Source organism: Cyanistes caeruleus, chromosome 5 (genome assembly GCF_971803275.1).
Source record: "Cyanistes caeruleus chromosome 5, bCyaCae1.hap1.1, whole genome shotgun sequence".
NCBI lineage: Eukaryota > Metazoa > Chordata > Aves > Passeriformes > Paridae > Cyanistes > Cyanistes caeruleus.
This window is the reverse complement of record NC_141705.1, coordinates 21,540,692-21,557,083: the sequence shown is the minus strand read 5'-3', so window position 1 is coordinate 21,557,083 and position 16,392 is coordinate 21,540,692.

The window sequence follows — 16,392 nt, the reverse complement described above, 5'->3', positions numbered from 1 at the left end:
ACTTATTGATGACTTTTGCTTTCAGATTGCTGATGAATTTTTGATCCTTTACATACCTGGGACATTTTGCTAATCTCACACAAAATCATTATCCACGAGAAATATTATTTTGGCAGGAGGTATGTTGCACTGTATTTTGTGAAAATAAAAGCATGTAATGACATTTTTGTCCAAGTAGAATATTTCTGGGGTCAAGGTTGTATGCAAATAATTTGTAAAGTTGAAATTGCAGGTAAAATTTTCAAATGATTTTTAGAAGAATGGATTTGTTACTATCCCAGAGAGCTTATTCTTGTAGAATCTTATATATGTTATTTCCAGTTGGTAGATCTGATATCTATGTTGTGATTTTAACAGCAGAAGCTATCACTGAATTTTGTTAAATTAAAATATTTGAAAGGCAATGGAAAAAGAAACAGTCTTTCAGCAAACTTCTTTATGGCTAAAAACATTTTAGAGAGAGATGAGTATCTTCACTAACAGAACTTATATAGATGAGAACTTGATGTCTGAAAAATGGAATTGTAAACTTCTTCCTGAGACACATGATCAGTTGAACTTTCCTCAAGAAGAAATATACATGTTTACTTTGAAATAAAAGAATAAATCTGTCTATTTTAAACTGCATTGTACAGCTTTCTAGGGGTAGGTGATGATCTCAGTGGGATTGCTCAGTGAAAAGGATATTGTTTAATATGTGTAAGAGTCATGTCTCCCACTCTTCAGCATTTTTGTACATTTTCTGATGGAAGAAAGTAATTCTTGTGACATCCCAAAATGTTTTGAAGGTCTGCTTGACTTATGAGTGTAAATTGTGATATTTTGGAGGATCCAATTCTCTTGCCATTTTTAGCCACTATCTTCTGTTTGCATAGCCACCTCTTCCTTTCTTTAATGAAAGAAACACCACTCAATTTTTTTTCCTAAACAATTGAAAGATCAATAATCAATTTTTATTACAAATGTAATAAACTCTCAGTCACTTATGTCAGTTCAAGCATCTGCCATGAAGAGCAATAGCTTCTGCCATGTAGCAGGAGCAGTATTTGCTTAGCTCTTTTTTGTTTCATTCTGTAACAGGCATTGAGGAATCTTTCTTATTGCCGTGAAGGTTTTTAAATTTGTTGTTATATAGCCTAGTCTTTTTTCTTGTGGGAGTCTAAAGCAGCCTCCAATGACATCCAATTATAGACAGATCATATAAAGGAAATATTCATCTAAATATATCCTGATCTTGCTCTGGGGTAGTCTAAGGCAATCCTCAACCACATCCAATTATAGATGTATCATATGAAGAAAGTACTCATTTAAATATAGCTGACAGGTCCATAGATGACTAGAAAATGGTAGATCATCTAATCTTACTCCTGAGATATCACAGGCCATAGGATTTCATCATTGACCCTGTAGTCTACAAAAAAAATGCCTTCTAGGAAGCAATCCAGCCTTGATTTATAGGAATCAAAAATCTGTTACTCCCTTCAGGCATGTTGGAAAACAGTTTAATTTTCTCTGTAATTTGCCTGTACGATATTTTAATTTGTTCACATTTATCAACTTTATATGAAACATATGCCTTCTGGGATAATATTTCTGGTGGATTTTTTTATAAGTAAGACATTACAATTGAAACAAAATTATTGTATGCTATGATGGTTTCTTAAAATAGGCTGCAATATGCCCTGCATGGTAAACAGCAGAATGTTTTCTTTGTATCCTAGCTTCCTACACATGCAAGGCATACACAATTTAATAGTCTAATTAACTCATAAGGTGCTGTCATATATTCTCTGGTGGAGGGATGTTAGCAGTGGTATTTTCAGTTTTGGGTTTTTTTTTACAACTTGCTAGTAAGAACCTCTTTTTCAAGCTCTCTATTATTTATTTGCTTTGTAAAAAATCTCTGATCCTTTGCTTAAGTTTGTGGAAAATAAATTATCATTGTTTGCTAGAAATTCCAAAGACTGAGAGAAGCCATGTATTAGAAAGCAGGACAACATTAGAGAAATTCACGTTTGGCCATACAAGACCAATGATAATCCTGAACATATTTAATCATTCAGATTTGTTGCATTAACATTATTTTTCTGTTTAAGACTGTAATTGCAGACTTAGGCTACAGAGTGATTACATAAGATGGCAGTGAACATGAGAAATGCTAATTTTTTACAGTCTATGATTTGCTCGATCTAATGTTTGGCAAAGATGAAGGTGGTTTTTTGGTTCATTTGCTTTTGTTTCTGTGATAGTAATGGAAAAGCAAATATTTTGGACACTGTAGGCTGTATATCAGTAGAATATTAAGAAATAATCTATTACCTATAGATAAAAAAGCTTAGGGAAGTTGGCTTTGTTTATTCTCCATAGAAGATTTCAGGATGTAATTTAGAATTATTAAGTTGTTTTCAATTTGTTTCTTAAAACAGTGACAACCTGATATGGGAAAACAGAAGAGAGGTCTCTTGAGTTTCAAACTATTATGAAACTGAATTGGGAGCAATTTCAAACTCCCTTGGTAATCTTTCATACAGCCATAAGTATATCTTAAAGGATGCTTTCTGTAATAAATCTACATAATATAGGTCTTATGCCTGTCCCAATATTATAATATCTGTGAGCAAAATATATGTGAGCCTGTAAAGGGATTCACATAAGAGACTCTCTTCAAAAATGAAGCCTGTAGTATGCAAATGTAATGCTTATGGCTGCAGTATTTGATGCAAAGATTATGGGAAATCAAGACTGAACAAACCAAAAAACTGTCCTGATGCTCATAGCATTGGTCAGCATAGGACTTAAGGGATGTTTAACGTATGGCATTAGAAACTAATAAAAAAATTAATATTTTTTATTCTTATTAAATCTTTAATTCACTAGTCATGAAGTTGTTTTACCCTCAGGCTTACTTTCTCCAACTTTAGAACTTCTAGTTTGAGGATTATTAGGTAGGCAAATTTTTAGTAACATCTTAAAAATATAAAAAGCAAAATACAAATGTCAAATACATCTAGAAAAAATTAAGCATACTGGAATCACCAGTCAATTTTATTACATTGTTTTATATATAGGGGTTTTAAATAATGCAACTACTGCTTCAAAATGTTTTTATTCCTGTTTTGCTAAAGTGCCTCAAACCCCATTCTTTCATCTCAAGGATATATCTTCCTAAATGATGAAGTTATGGATTTATGCTATGGATTTATGTTACTTTAAAAAAAAAAAACAAACCTAAAATTTGGACACAAGTGAAAGGAAGCTATTATTATTAAATAGCCATCAATTCTGGTCCCATCACAGTTTACTTTCCTAGGTGTTTAGAACCTTTAGAACTGCTATAAAGCAGTGTGCTGCCCTAGAAACAGCTGCCTGTGCCTAGAACAGTGTCTTAAGGTCACAGAGACATAACTGCTTTATAGCATATTTTGCTTTTTCCCTTCACACTTTTAGTTGAGTAACTTTTCCACCCCTTCAGTATTGAGCTAGATGACAAATCAAATTGAACTATTTAACCAGACATCATTGTATCTGAAACCTGTATTACCTGGAAAAGAGTAGTTATTAGTGGTTGGTTTTAAATGGTATTGCTAAGGCAGCATGCTTCAAATGAAGTCCAGAATATTTTTAGAACTATATGCTCCAAGGTAATGAAGGGCATAAGTTCAAAAGTAAAAGCTTGAGATTTAGTGAAAGATATTAGGATGCTCAGAACTGAGCAACAGTGTTCATACAGAGACTGATTTATGGTGTCAGTAAGCCTGGATAATAAAGTAGGATTTAGTACTTTTAAATTTAAATTAGAATAGTAAGCAATGATACACCATACTTGTCACAAACAAGAATAAAAATAATCAGCCAGTAAGTAAGAGGTTCTGAGTTTGGGCAGGCTTCTTTTCAGACTGATATTTGGGTGGGGAAAGCAGAGGGTGCAGCACCTGTGAGACGAGTACGCTACAGCAGCCATCTGTTTGCTGGTGAGCCCCAAGCTAGAGCAGCCAGTGAGGCTAAGGGGGCCTGGGAACTGCTCAGGGGTGTTGGACAGAGAGCAGGGTCATGCTGGTATTTGAGGGATGCACTAAAGTGCACGTGGGTGTGAGCTGAGAGTGTTGAGTGTGTGCTGTCAGTATGAGCTTCAGACTCTACTGGTGAAGAGTGTCACTGTTGGACACGAAATGAGGCACACAGACACAGCTCGAGGTGTGGTGAAGGGAAGAGTGAACTTTATTTTTTCTTTCACAATTTATAGGTTTCTGACCATGGCCAGGGATTGGATAGTCAGAATAACACCTTTCCAACTGGTACTGGCCATGAGAAATATCCGTCAAAAAAGGTGTATCAGAAAGAATGTACACATATTTATGTTTACAGTTACTGTTCTGGGAAAGTCTTTAGAAACTATGTCTAAACTTGTTTAGAAACAAGATAGAAAAACTGAGTTTTCAGGGCCACAGAAGAGGAGAGAGGACTTAGAGGACTTGATGCCCGTGTGTGTGCTCGTGTCCCACGTGTAGGTGATGCTCAAGGCAGCCCCTTGTCTGTGGCAGCCTGTGTAGCTGTCACTGTTGGTGTCCTCTGTGTGTGTGTGTGCTTGGAACACACGCTCAGCATCACTACTGTCTGACCTGCAAAGGAGAAGGGAGCAGATGCTGTCCCAAGTTTTACTTGGAATTTTTTTTTCCTTCACAAAAAAACAATTACATTGATGAAAAAGCACATTAATCCCCAAAGATTGTTAATTGTTATATTTTTATACTATCATACAGGCATAAATGTAGAGAAAATCTCTAAAGAGTTGTTAAAAAGAAAGTGGTTTTGATAAAAACAAAAATAGTAACTACAGAACACAGCAGAAGAATCTCAGAAAATTTAATATTGTTGTGAAGAAAAATCAAGGTCAAGTTTATCCTGCAGCAAACTGAATTAATACTAATTAAAGATGAAATTTAATTCTGTCTATCAGGGCTTTAGCTTTTCTAACCCGATCCCTGGCTGCTTAGACAATTTCTCTCTATTCCAGAGGTGGAGGTTGGAATAAGATTTCTGACATCCCTTCCAACCCAAACCATTCTGTTACTCTGTGGCTCCTCCCAGGTTACCTATCCTTACTTCCATACTCTCTAGGCTTCCTCTCTGTGTTTCATTTTTTATAGGAGCTGCTTGTTCAGTAGCTGAAATAATCTTGCAATGCTTTTCTCTTATAATGATACCACAATCTACTAAATAACTGCCAGTTCCTATTCTATGTATATAATAAAAACATTGGGGTGCTTTATCCAAATGTAAAATTGTACAGCTTTGTACTAGCTACGCAATGCTCAGAGTTCACATCATGTTCCATTGAAGATTGGAAGACTGCAGGTATTCTTTTTTTTCCCTCACACTGAACAAAGAAATTATATCACAGCAATCTACCTTAGCAAATAATCAGTGATAATTTTCAAATATTCTTTTATTTATGCTGCATAGATTAAATGCTTGTTTTTCTATTCACTCTATTTGGCTCTGTGCAAGATAAAAAGAAAAATTATTTGGTAAGAGCAGGTAATTCACATTATATTAGACATTATTTTAGGAAACTGCTATGAAAGCTAGAAAAATTATATTACAGAAATTGATAATATTTACTTGCACCAGCTTTCATCTTTGACATACCATGCTCTAGCTTTCATAATTGCCAGTAACTTTCTTCTCATATAACAAAAACCACAGAATTGCCTTTCTTTGGTGCACTTACTTCCTTATGTAATTCTGCAGTCAGGCATTTTCTGTAGGTATCACTATTCCTCTAAATCTTGAATAAGTGAATCTCAGAATGGCTGATGTTGGAAAGGATCTCTGGATCCTCTGCTCAAGCTGGGACACCCAGAGTTTGTTGTCCAAGATCATGTCCATCCTCTGTCACTTGCTCTGGGTGACCCTGTCTTGTCAGGGGGTTTGGACTGGATGATCTCCAGAGCTCCCTTCCAACCCTTACTATTCTGTGATTCTGTGATTTGTAAATCTTGAATTTGGTAATTAATAGCTTGCTAGCCATTTCCTTCATAATGGCCACTATGTTATAAACTTTTAGCAGGTACACATCTGATCAAAACCTGCTTAGAGGATGTAGTTATTGTCATGGAGGGAGAAGTTTGACAAAAACTAATATTGAAGTCCTTTTTTCTAAACCATTTAGATACCCTAGTGTGGAGAAGTCAAGTAGTCCCTATAGTCCAATATTCCAGCTATGAACTGATTGATGTGAAAGCTTGATGGTTGCATGCAAGAATATCTGAAGTATTTAGCAATGTAAATATTTAGGGTGAAGCAGCCCTATTAAGGGCCCTCTCCTGAGCTATATGAACTAAATGTTGTTGTCCGTCCTCTTACTTTTCTCCTTTCTAAGATTAAAAAATAAAAGGTGCTAGTCTCCATCTGAGATTTTTTTCATCTCCTTAATCATCACAATTATCTAAGTTCACCCTATGTCTGGTATTTTTCCCACAAAGAGTCTGAAAATTTTCTATCAGCTATTGCAATGAAGCAGAGTTTTATTTGCATCTACACGCCTCAGCAAAAAGGCAACAACAATAATTATGGAAGCTATCTACCATACAAGGTCAATTTTACTGATGCCCTTCTATTTACAATAATCAACTCTGCCTCTATATAAGAATATGAGGGCTAGTGAGCATCCAGAAATGAAGCACAACTATCATGTAAATGGTTTAGGACCTCATCCTGCATAAGTGTCATAAAAATTTATTGTTCATTGAAGTTAATAGGTACTGAGGTCATTCAGTGACACTTTAAAGCATGAGGGCCTTATTTCAAATTAATCTTTATTTTTTGCTTTAACTTTAATATTAAAGCCCTTCAAAAGAAGCCCTAGTAACCATAACAACTACAATTTGCCACATTTCAACAATTTTATTTCTGTAAGCATTTTAACAGCCTTGGCTTTTTAGTGGTTGAGCACATTCGATTCATTGTTCTCTTCACATTCGCCTGTGTAGTGAGAATAAGAACTATTTTTCATCTGATACCCTAAATGTACAACTCCCAAACTCTTTGGTGGAATTTCAGTAGTGACAATTACTGCTAAAATGTTCAAAAGGATGATGAAACACATCGAAGGAGAATTTGAGAAAGTCAAGCAAAAAGACCAAAATAATTACTATCAATATCAGTATAGGTGGACTTCATTCAAATCAAAGTTTTCATTAATACAAGAAGTTACAAGAGTAACTTCAAAATTAGCTGTATGGAATACCCTTTTAGTAATGAAAATGTGGTTTAAAACCACGACAATGTGTTTGAAGCATTTTTTTTTTTTTTAGAGTTAAAAATAGCTAATTTTAAAAAGTCAAAGTGCATACAGAGGGGAAAAAAAACCCCATCCACATCAGAATAAAGGAACAAAGAGAATTAAGGAATAAGGTCAAAATATTTGCAAATGCTACAGGAGCTGTTTACAGACATGCTATAAAATAGGTTTGAATAAATTATAGATAGAAATGCAATCAATATTTAAAGTAGTTTATCATGTATATATGTATGTGTACAGTGTAGTGTATTTAGCGTACATAAAGATAATCTTGATTTACTAAACATTTTATAGCATAGCATAGATATTATGCATGTACTCTGAAATAGCTAAATATGGTAAAAGTAAAAATATAGTGTACAAATAAGAGTGAACATATATTAGTATTATAGAGCACAGTGAAAAACTATTAGCTATAAGAATGTAACTTAAAAAAACCAAGTGATATTTGAATACTGCTATTTATTATACATAAGGCTCTAATAAAGAAGAAAGGATAAACATTAATTCAACTTTTGAAAATACACCAAAACCAGACAGATTTTGAGAAGCCAGATACTAATTTAGTTTGAAAAAGCCATTTAAAATATACAAGCAATATATATTATTATATCTTCTTAAGAGGTGTGAATTTTCTGTAGTGTTCAACAAATAGGATTCAGTTCTCAGCTTATCCTTCAGGTCTATGACTATTAAAAAAACAAATGTTGTACCTGTGTTGCACTTATTTTTGTCAAAACTAGGACAATTTTTAAAATTTGAGATTTTTCACATTATAGCTCATAATGGCTAGAACTAGATGGGTGGGGAGAGAATGGAAAGTAAATAACAGATAGCAAATAGAAAGAATATCTCAGAAAAAAAAAATTAAGGTCTTCCTAAACTGATTACTTACCTTTGTGGGAATCAACTTCCTAGCTCATAAATCAATTCTGAAAAAAAGGAAAATATTTTTATAACTTTGACCAAAGAACTTTAGAACAACAGTTAATTTGTAATCCAGAATTACAGCTTTTTAAGTACTCAAACGAAAGGCAACCTTAGAGTCATGATATGCTTGATTTCCCTGAGAAGGAAGACATATAATACAGTGTCAATTGTCTTCTGGTTTAATGTATTTAATGGCTGATAGAATAACTAGAAGTTAAATAGACAGCAGCATTTGATTTTTTTTTTTACCAATTAATTGACTGTAATAATTACCACACAGCTTTCTTATGTGGTATCTTCTTTATATGTTCTTTAATCACATGGTCATATTCTGCTGGCTATGATTTCCTAAAAAGCAGCTCATAATATTGAACTTCAGTTAATTAGAGAAGGAAGGTAATCAATCTTTCTAAGCTCTGCCTAAGGATATTCTTTGACTTTAAAGGATTTACTTCTTATCTAAATTTGACAATTGGATTATTGAAATTTATATTGACTTTTATCAAACTGTTTAAATGTGTAGCTTATAATTTAACTTGTAGTTTTGCCACCTTGTAAAAACCAATTTTCTAAGATGATGAACAAACCCATTGCATGTTCTAACAATAATGAGCCCTGGCTTAGTTACAAGGAAGATGCAAGAATCTGAGTTGGATATTTAACTTCCTTCTGTGGTCAACTGAGTGGTAATTCCTGAAGCTTCTTGGTTCAAAAGTTTTGCCTCTTCTTTGGTGTTCCTACCTTCTGCCTCATTAGTGAAAACTTGACCTCTTATAATCTCTCACTATGGTTATTTCAACCATCTCTTATTGATTTATCACTTTGCAGATCTAAAAGCTTAAAGAAAAGAAGAATAATGATGCCACAGGAGAACCTCTTCTCTAGCGTAGAAGCTAGAATAAAAGAATTCAGTGATATATAATTTGAAACTGATTAACTATAAAAGACGGATATAGTAGTGGATTGTGACTTCTTTTTCTAAGACTCCTATGGCAGTTTCACAGCAGTCTCATGCAGATCATGTCCTCAGCCCCTCTGGTCCAGCACTGATCAGCAGCATGGACTCAGGAAACAGGACATTTACTCCAGATGCTCAGGATGCCTGGGTCCTGGCTGGTGGCCAGGACTGCTACACGGAGCTCTTGCACCCCTGGCTCAGCTTTCTGCAGGAACTTGGACATGGCCAGAGGGCAGTGTTTTAAACCATATATTACTTTCTAAAGTAGACTGCTGGCAGAAGCTGGCAATGTCTTGGCTGCCTGTGTGTCGCCAGGCTGGTTTCACTGGTTTCTTTGCACTGGAAGTCAGTGAATGATTTTTGTAATGGTTTCTAACATGTTCTGTTTTCCCATTCCAAATGTGACACACAAGTGAGTAGTTAGCAAAAGTTACATAGCAAAATTAATCTAATCTGTAATTGATTTTCTAGCTTGTACTGGATTAGTTTAATGAGTCAGAACTGGTCAAAGAGAGTAGAGGTCACACATACCTGGGGCTTTACTGTGTAATGTGCAACTGTGCTACCTATAATGACAAATAATTAAAAATCTGAAGGGCTTTCCTGTTGTTCCATTCTATAAGGGTTTTAGCTCATCCGTCTGAGCTGCTAATAGCCAGAAGCTCTGTGAAAACCATCTCTGGGGCAGAGATTTAGTGACATAAATGGAAGCAGTCTTATGGGGTTTGACTATCACCTGCTGTTTCAAGTTTGTGATGCAAATGTTGAAAGCCTCATTATGGAAGGGCAAAGACATGACTACACATGTGGGAGGCTAAAATGATTCTTGTGTCCTCCACTGAGAACACTGCACTCAAATATATAATTTATTTCTGTGAACCTCATCATTGCTCACAAGGATGTGCATTCATATTCTACAGAGTGCAGAGTCCATAAAAAAAGAAGAAAAAAAATCTTCTACTGAATAAATGATATATTTTTTGAAAACCAAAATTTTCTTATTTGTTGAGGAATTTACTTATTCCTGAATATTTTCTATAAATTTGGTGGGTTTTTTTTCCTGCAGATGTATTTAACTGGTTAAGTAAACTGCCATAGTATTTAATTAGAAAACTTTGCTACAAATGAAAAAACACCATTTTATCTAAAGAAAAGTAAGATGATGAGGCTACTATACAATGACATGATTAAATAGAATTTTAGTTCAGCTGTTTGACTGTCATGCCAGTTGAACTTTCCTGCCTTTGCTTTTCACATATCTTAGGATTCTAGTGTTTGCCACATCTGTCAGTCAGCCAATTAAATTCACATTGAGAGAAAACATTGTGAGGGAAGAAAGTGTCATTTTTAATGAGCTCCTATTATTGTTTACATTCTTGTGCAATAAGATGAAATTTCAGCTATCAGAACCTGACAGGAGAAGGAAAGAATTCTTGTTAGAAAACTAGAGATCCTGGGAATTATATTAACAGACTCTGAATTTAGAATGTTCTTTATATTCATCCATATTTGCCAGATTTGTGTTTTTTATATTGACATTTTAAATTAATGTAGTCAAATCAGTATGTCTTCATGAAGATGAATTTTAGAAGTAAATGATGTAAACAGGGTATGGGAATTATTGTTTTAGTCTTGATCCAATATTGTATTGGGTTTATGAGGCCATATTTTATCAGCAGGGATGGCTTGTGTGCCATCTGTGAGAAGCTGCCAGAAGCAGCTCCATGTCTGTCAGAGCCAATCCCTGGCAGCTCCAAAGATGCACACGCCACTGGCCAAGGCTGGGCCAATCAGAAGCCGTGGTAATGACAGTGATAATGTATTTAGGAAGAAGCAGGAAAAGGATATTGTGCAGATGTTATTGTGGCCAGAGAAGAGAGGAAAGAGAACGTCTGAGAGGAGCAACTCTGCAGACAGCCAGGTCAGTGGAAAAGAAGGGGCAGGAGGTGCTCCAGGCACTGGAGCCGAGATTCCCCTGCAGCTCTGAGGTGAGGCAGCTGTGCCCCTGCAGCCCATGGAGGACCATGGGGATGCTGAGATCCACTTACATCACGTGCAGGAGACCCAGACTGGAGCAGGTGGATGCCTGAGACTAAGCTGTGACCTCATGGGAGAGCTGTCCTGGAGCAGGGTCCTGGCAGGGATCTGCAGACCCATGGAGAAAGGAGCCCCCATTGGATCAGGTTTTCTGGTAGGGTTTGTGACCCCTTGGGGAGCCACGCTGGAACAGCCTGTCCTTGAAGGACTGCAGCCACCAAACGTGACCAACACTGCAGCAGTTTGAGGACAGCTGTCCCCCGTGGGATGGACTCACACTGAAGTCCATGGAGAACTGTCCCTTGTGGGAGGGCCCCACACTGGAACAAAGGGCTTCTCTCCATGAGTAGCAGGAGAAATGTATAATGAATTGACCATAACCCCTATTCCCTATCTCCCTGCACTGCTGGGGGAAGGGGTAGAGCTGGGAAGGTGCTTTTAAGGTCTTATTTTACTTCTCATTATCCTGCTCCGATTTTGTTAGTAATAAATTCAAATAATATCTCTAATTCTAACCTGTTTTTCCTGTGACAGTATTTGGAGAGTGATTTCTATTTTATTTAAATATTTTTTTAAAAATATTTATAGATATTTATTTAAAGTGAAAATATTTCTTTCTAAACACAAACAAAAATAAATTGTTGACATTTAAAAATTATTGCTCCAGTTACAAATTAGCAATTAATGCCTTTATATGAGAAACAGTGTGGCCAGATGGACCAGGGAAGTGATTCTTCCCCTGTACTTGGCCACACCTCAAATTCTGTCCAGTTCTGAGTCCCTCAGTTCAGGAAAGACATTGAGTGTATACAGTAAGTCCAGAGGAGGGCAAGAGAAGGGTGAAGGGTGGAGGGTCTGGAGAACAAATCCTGTGAGGAGCAGCTGGGGGTGTTTAGCCTGGAGGAAAGGAGGCTTTTCACCTTATCACTCTCTGCATCTCCCTGAAAGGAGGGTGCAGCCAGGTGGGTGTGGCACTGGTCTGGTTGACAAGGTTGTGTTTGGTCACAGGTTGAACTCAATGATCCAAGAGGTCTTTTCCAACCTAATTGAATCTGTGATTCTGTCATGTTCTATAAATAATGCTGTTGGCTGAGAAGATGGACATTAGACTAGCTTCAGACAGAAGAAACTGCTGGTGCTTTTAATAAAAACCACATGCTTCTATGACAAGTACTTCAGCAATTCATGTCTCTTCTGAATATCAGTCTCTAACAGAGCCCTGGGTAAAAATATTTTCTTGACCTATTTAAACTTTGAAGATTTCAATTTTTATTTTTGCTTTTGTACTGAAGCAAACCCAAACATATTCAAAGTATAAAGTAATAAGATTTAGAAAAGGAAGAAGATAAAAAAAATCCAAAGTCGTCTGATGGAAACATGCCTTACTTGATGTTCCTGTTCCTTGAACTGTCACAAATAATGTGAAAATGCTCTAAGCAACAGCAGAAGGCCCTTCTTGAATAGGTGTTTCTATTGGAGAGACATTCATATAAACACTTTGATGTCTATGTGATCGCCTTGGAATCCCTTTTCCAAATTCACAGTGAAATGTCAGAAATGAACAGAAGACAGCTGGCTGTTGGGAAATGGTCTCCTGTAACAGAAGCTGCACTGTTCCACTGAGCCGTGTTTTTCTACATTTTGGTGCTTGTTATATCAGGAAGCAGTATAGCCTACATTTGTGTTTGCATATATATATATATCAAATCAGTAGTACATTAGCTATTAAAATAGTTTATTCCATAAATCAGGAAAACAAGGTATTTTGCATACAAACAAGCTTATTACTACAAGCAGCTTTTTCTTGCTTTTAAAAATGACATTTTTCTTTTTAAAGCAGAGTAAACTTTAAAACTAAGGAATCATATAGTGTTCACAAATGCAAATGCTTCCTGTTTTCATTTTACAATATTTATTTTCACAACAATTCTTAGACTTTCAAACTGTGCATACCTTTGTCTCAAATAATTTAAGAATAGTAGTCAACTCATTGCACTTACACAGACTCCAAGATTACAGTTCCAGACAGTGAAAGGAATCATATGGTAACAGTGATATACTCTAGATAATCCACATGTATTCAGCCTCAATCAGAAAAAAAAAAAAAAAAAAAATAGGGTTTTTTGTAAAGCATATGAAATCAGAGGATTTTTTTTTTTTTTCAAAAGCTGTACCTGAGATCCACCTGTAGCCTCTGAGTAGGACCCCATGTTGGAACAGGCAGACACTCAAAGGAGGCTGTGGACCTGAGGAAAGCCCTCACTGGAACAGGCTCCTGACAGGAGCTGTCCCCGTGGACAGACAAGCCCATGCTGGAGCAGGTTTGCTGGTGGGACAGGTGACCCCATGGTGGACCATGGCAGAGCAGCCTGTTCCTGAAGGATTGCACCCCCTGTGAGGGACCCACACTGGAGCAGTTCATCTACAACTGCAGCCTGTGGGGAGTGCTCATGTTAGAGAAGTTCATGGAGGATGGTCTCCTGTAGAAGGACTCCATGATGTAGCAGGAGAAGGGTGTGAGGTGTCCTCCCTCTGAGGAGGAAGGAGCGTAAGAAACAGCATGTGATGAACTGAATGCAGCTACTTTTCCCCCTGCGCCACTGATGGGAGAAGGTAGAGAATAACAGGAGTGAAATTATATCTAGGAGAAAGAGAGGGGCAACGGGAATTTTAAGAATTAGGTTTTATTTCTCATTATCCTAATCTGATATGATTGGTTATAGATTAAATTAATTTTCCTCAAGCTGCATCAGTGTTAGCCATTATGGCAATTGCTGAATCCCTCTCTCTTGTCCATATCTTAACCCATGAGCCTTTTGTAATACTTCCCCTCCCCTGTCCAGCTGAGGAGGGCAGTGATAGAATAGCTTTGGTGGGCATCTGGCATTTGGCCAGGGTCAACCCACCCCAACAGACTATAAATGAGTTTGTTTGCCACATGACCTTGATAAATGCAGCATGACAGCAGATTAGCCTTCCAGACCCATAAAGTATTGTTTAAAAGAACTTACAGTGTCAGGAAGAACAATTTCCATGTATAGTTTCCCTAAATGCTAACTTTTTATTTAATATGTAGATTAACAGCAATTCTATGTTTAAAAGAGCCAGTTCCCACCACGTGTTTCAATTAACTTATCCATAAGAAAATGCTGAAAGGGATGCATTTTTTGAATAAATGAAGGTTTATATGCTTCTATGAATTTATATTTTCCTCCTAACTGTTACAACAGAAATAAAATCTTCAAGTTTACTGAATGTTCATGAAATACACAATACAAGTATCAGATATGCTGTTCTTTGCTTTGCTGGATTTATTAAGGAATTATATTTTCATTTATATAAAGCCACAGAGATAAAAATGTTACACATCTGAAAGCAGGCAAAAGCTTTTCAAATGGATCTGTGAAGAAGCATGTGTGAGCAATATAAAGAATCTGATCAATAGAAAACAGAAGACAAGCAGGAAAAGAAAATTAAAATTAGGGATGAGGAAGCTAGCCTGGGAGCAGGGAAACACAGTCAAGGTTGGCTTCACCGTGCTTCAGAAGAAGAGAATCAATAAGGCCCTCGCTTAAATCTAAAGATGAAATTACTTGTGTAAATGTTCTTTATTATTCTGGATCTCTGTTGTTATGTGGTTTCAAGACTTTTCTGCTGTTCATTTCTGCATTGCTTATTTTTCTCTTCTGGAACTCATCAGTCTTGTTTTGTTGTCTTTTTTCATTCTGGGATGATGTCTTCTACAGTGTAAGTCTGCTTGTCTACACATCTATCTATACGACTTTACAGAAATATAAAGTACAAAAACAAAGTTTGGGAAAAAAATAATGGTCTGTGTTATAGTTCCATGCATCAGGAATCAAGAAAACAAAGATAACTTTAAGACAGGATACAAGCCAGGTGTTGACATGAGTTAAATTGGAGACATCCATAATTCATGTAGTCTCAAGAGTATGTTTTGAACTTTCACACTTCGTAAGAGACTTACTGAACTTAGAGGGCAGCAGTATGGGCTGATGCTCTCTGTTCTTCTTAATGTTTCATATTAGATGGATTGTGCCTTTTACAGGTGTGTAAACTGACAAAAGTCACAGGTCACAGTTCAGTCTATCTCACCCAAGAAGCTGTGAAACCTTGAACTGAATGCTAACTCACAGAAAAAGCCATCAAGTGCCAATCACGCAGTCATCATGGTGCTGAAGAGAATGAGAGTGCTTCTACAAGATGTATTTTCACTGAAGAGAATCTGCTAAGAGGTCAAAAAAGCTACTTTTGAGATGCTGGGACAGTTGAATTATGTATTGTGCTTTATTCTTTTTTTTTTTTCCAGGACTGAAACAAAACATAAAATTTTGTGTTTGATAATGGATTGTTCTAAGAGCACAGAAAAGAGAACTGAAAGAATCATGGAAAACACAAATCTTTCTTTGGTTCTAAGTCCTATTTTTTTCAGAGAAAGGTCTTTGGATTTCCCTATATACTCAAGGATCTAGGAAAGGGAGGCAAGGTGGTAATGAAACAAAGCCTACAGATCAAAATGAGAAAAAGTCTACTGAATCAAAGCAAATTCCCGCCAGTCCAGAAAATCATAAGGTCAATTTTTGTTTTCAAGGCAATCAAAGTTAATTGAAAGACTGTCCCACTAACAGCAAATCTGGTCAATTGATGTGGTTCTCTGTGAAACAGCAGGAATTTAAAAAGGCACATCTTGTCTACCAGAAGCTCTTCCCACATTTTCAGGTAAGAGGTTATCTTTAAAATTATGCTGACTGTTGATTGTTCAGGTTGATGATGTGTTGTCTAGAACCTCCATTTCAAGTTACTACATCAAGAAATTTGAATTATGTCTGATAGTAAGATATTACTAGCACAAACTAATGCTAGACATGAATATTTTCAAATGATCCTCCAAGGAAATACCTTTTGAAAGATTAGAGACCATGTCAAACTTAATGAACTCAGTGCTGTAAATACGCTGTTGGCATTAGTGAACAAATCTGTAGAAGCACTGGAAAGGAACGGGGCCTTTTACAGCCATAGAAACATTTAGAATTAATATGATCATTCTGCCTTTTTTGCTTATAGTTGCATGTTACCTTTCCCTGGAGTGAGTGAGACAGATGCATATGTTACATTGCTGCTTCCTAAAGTGATTGACAATACT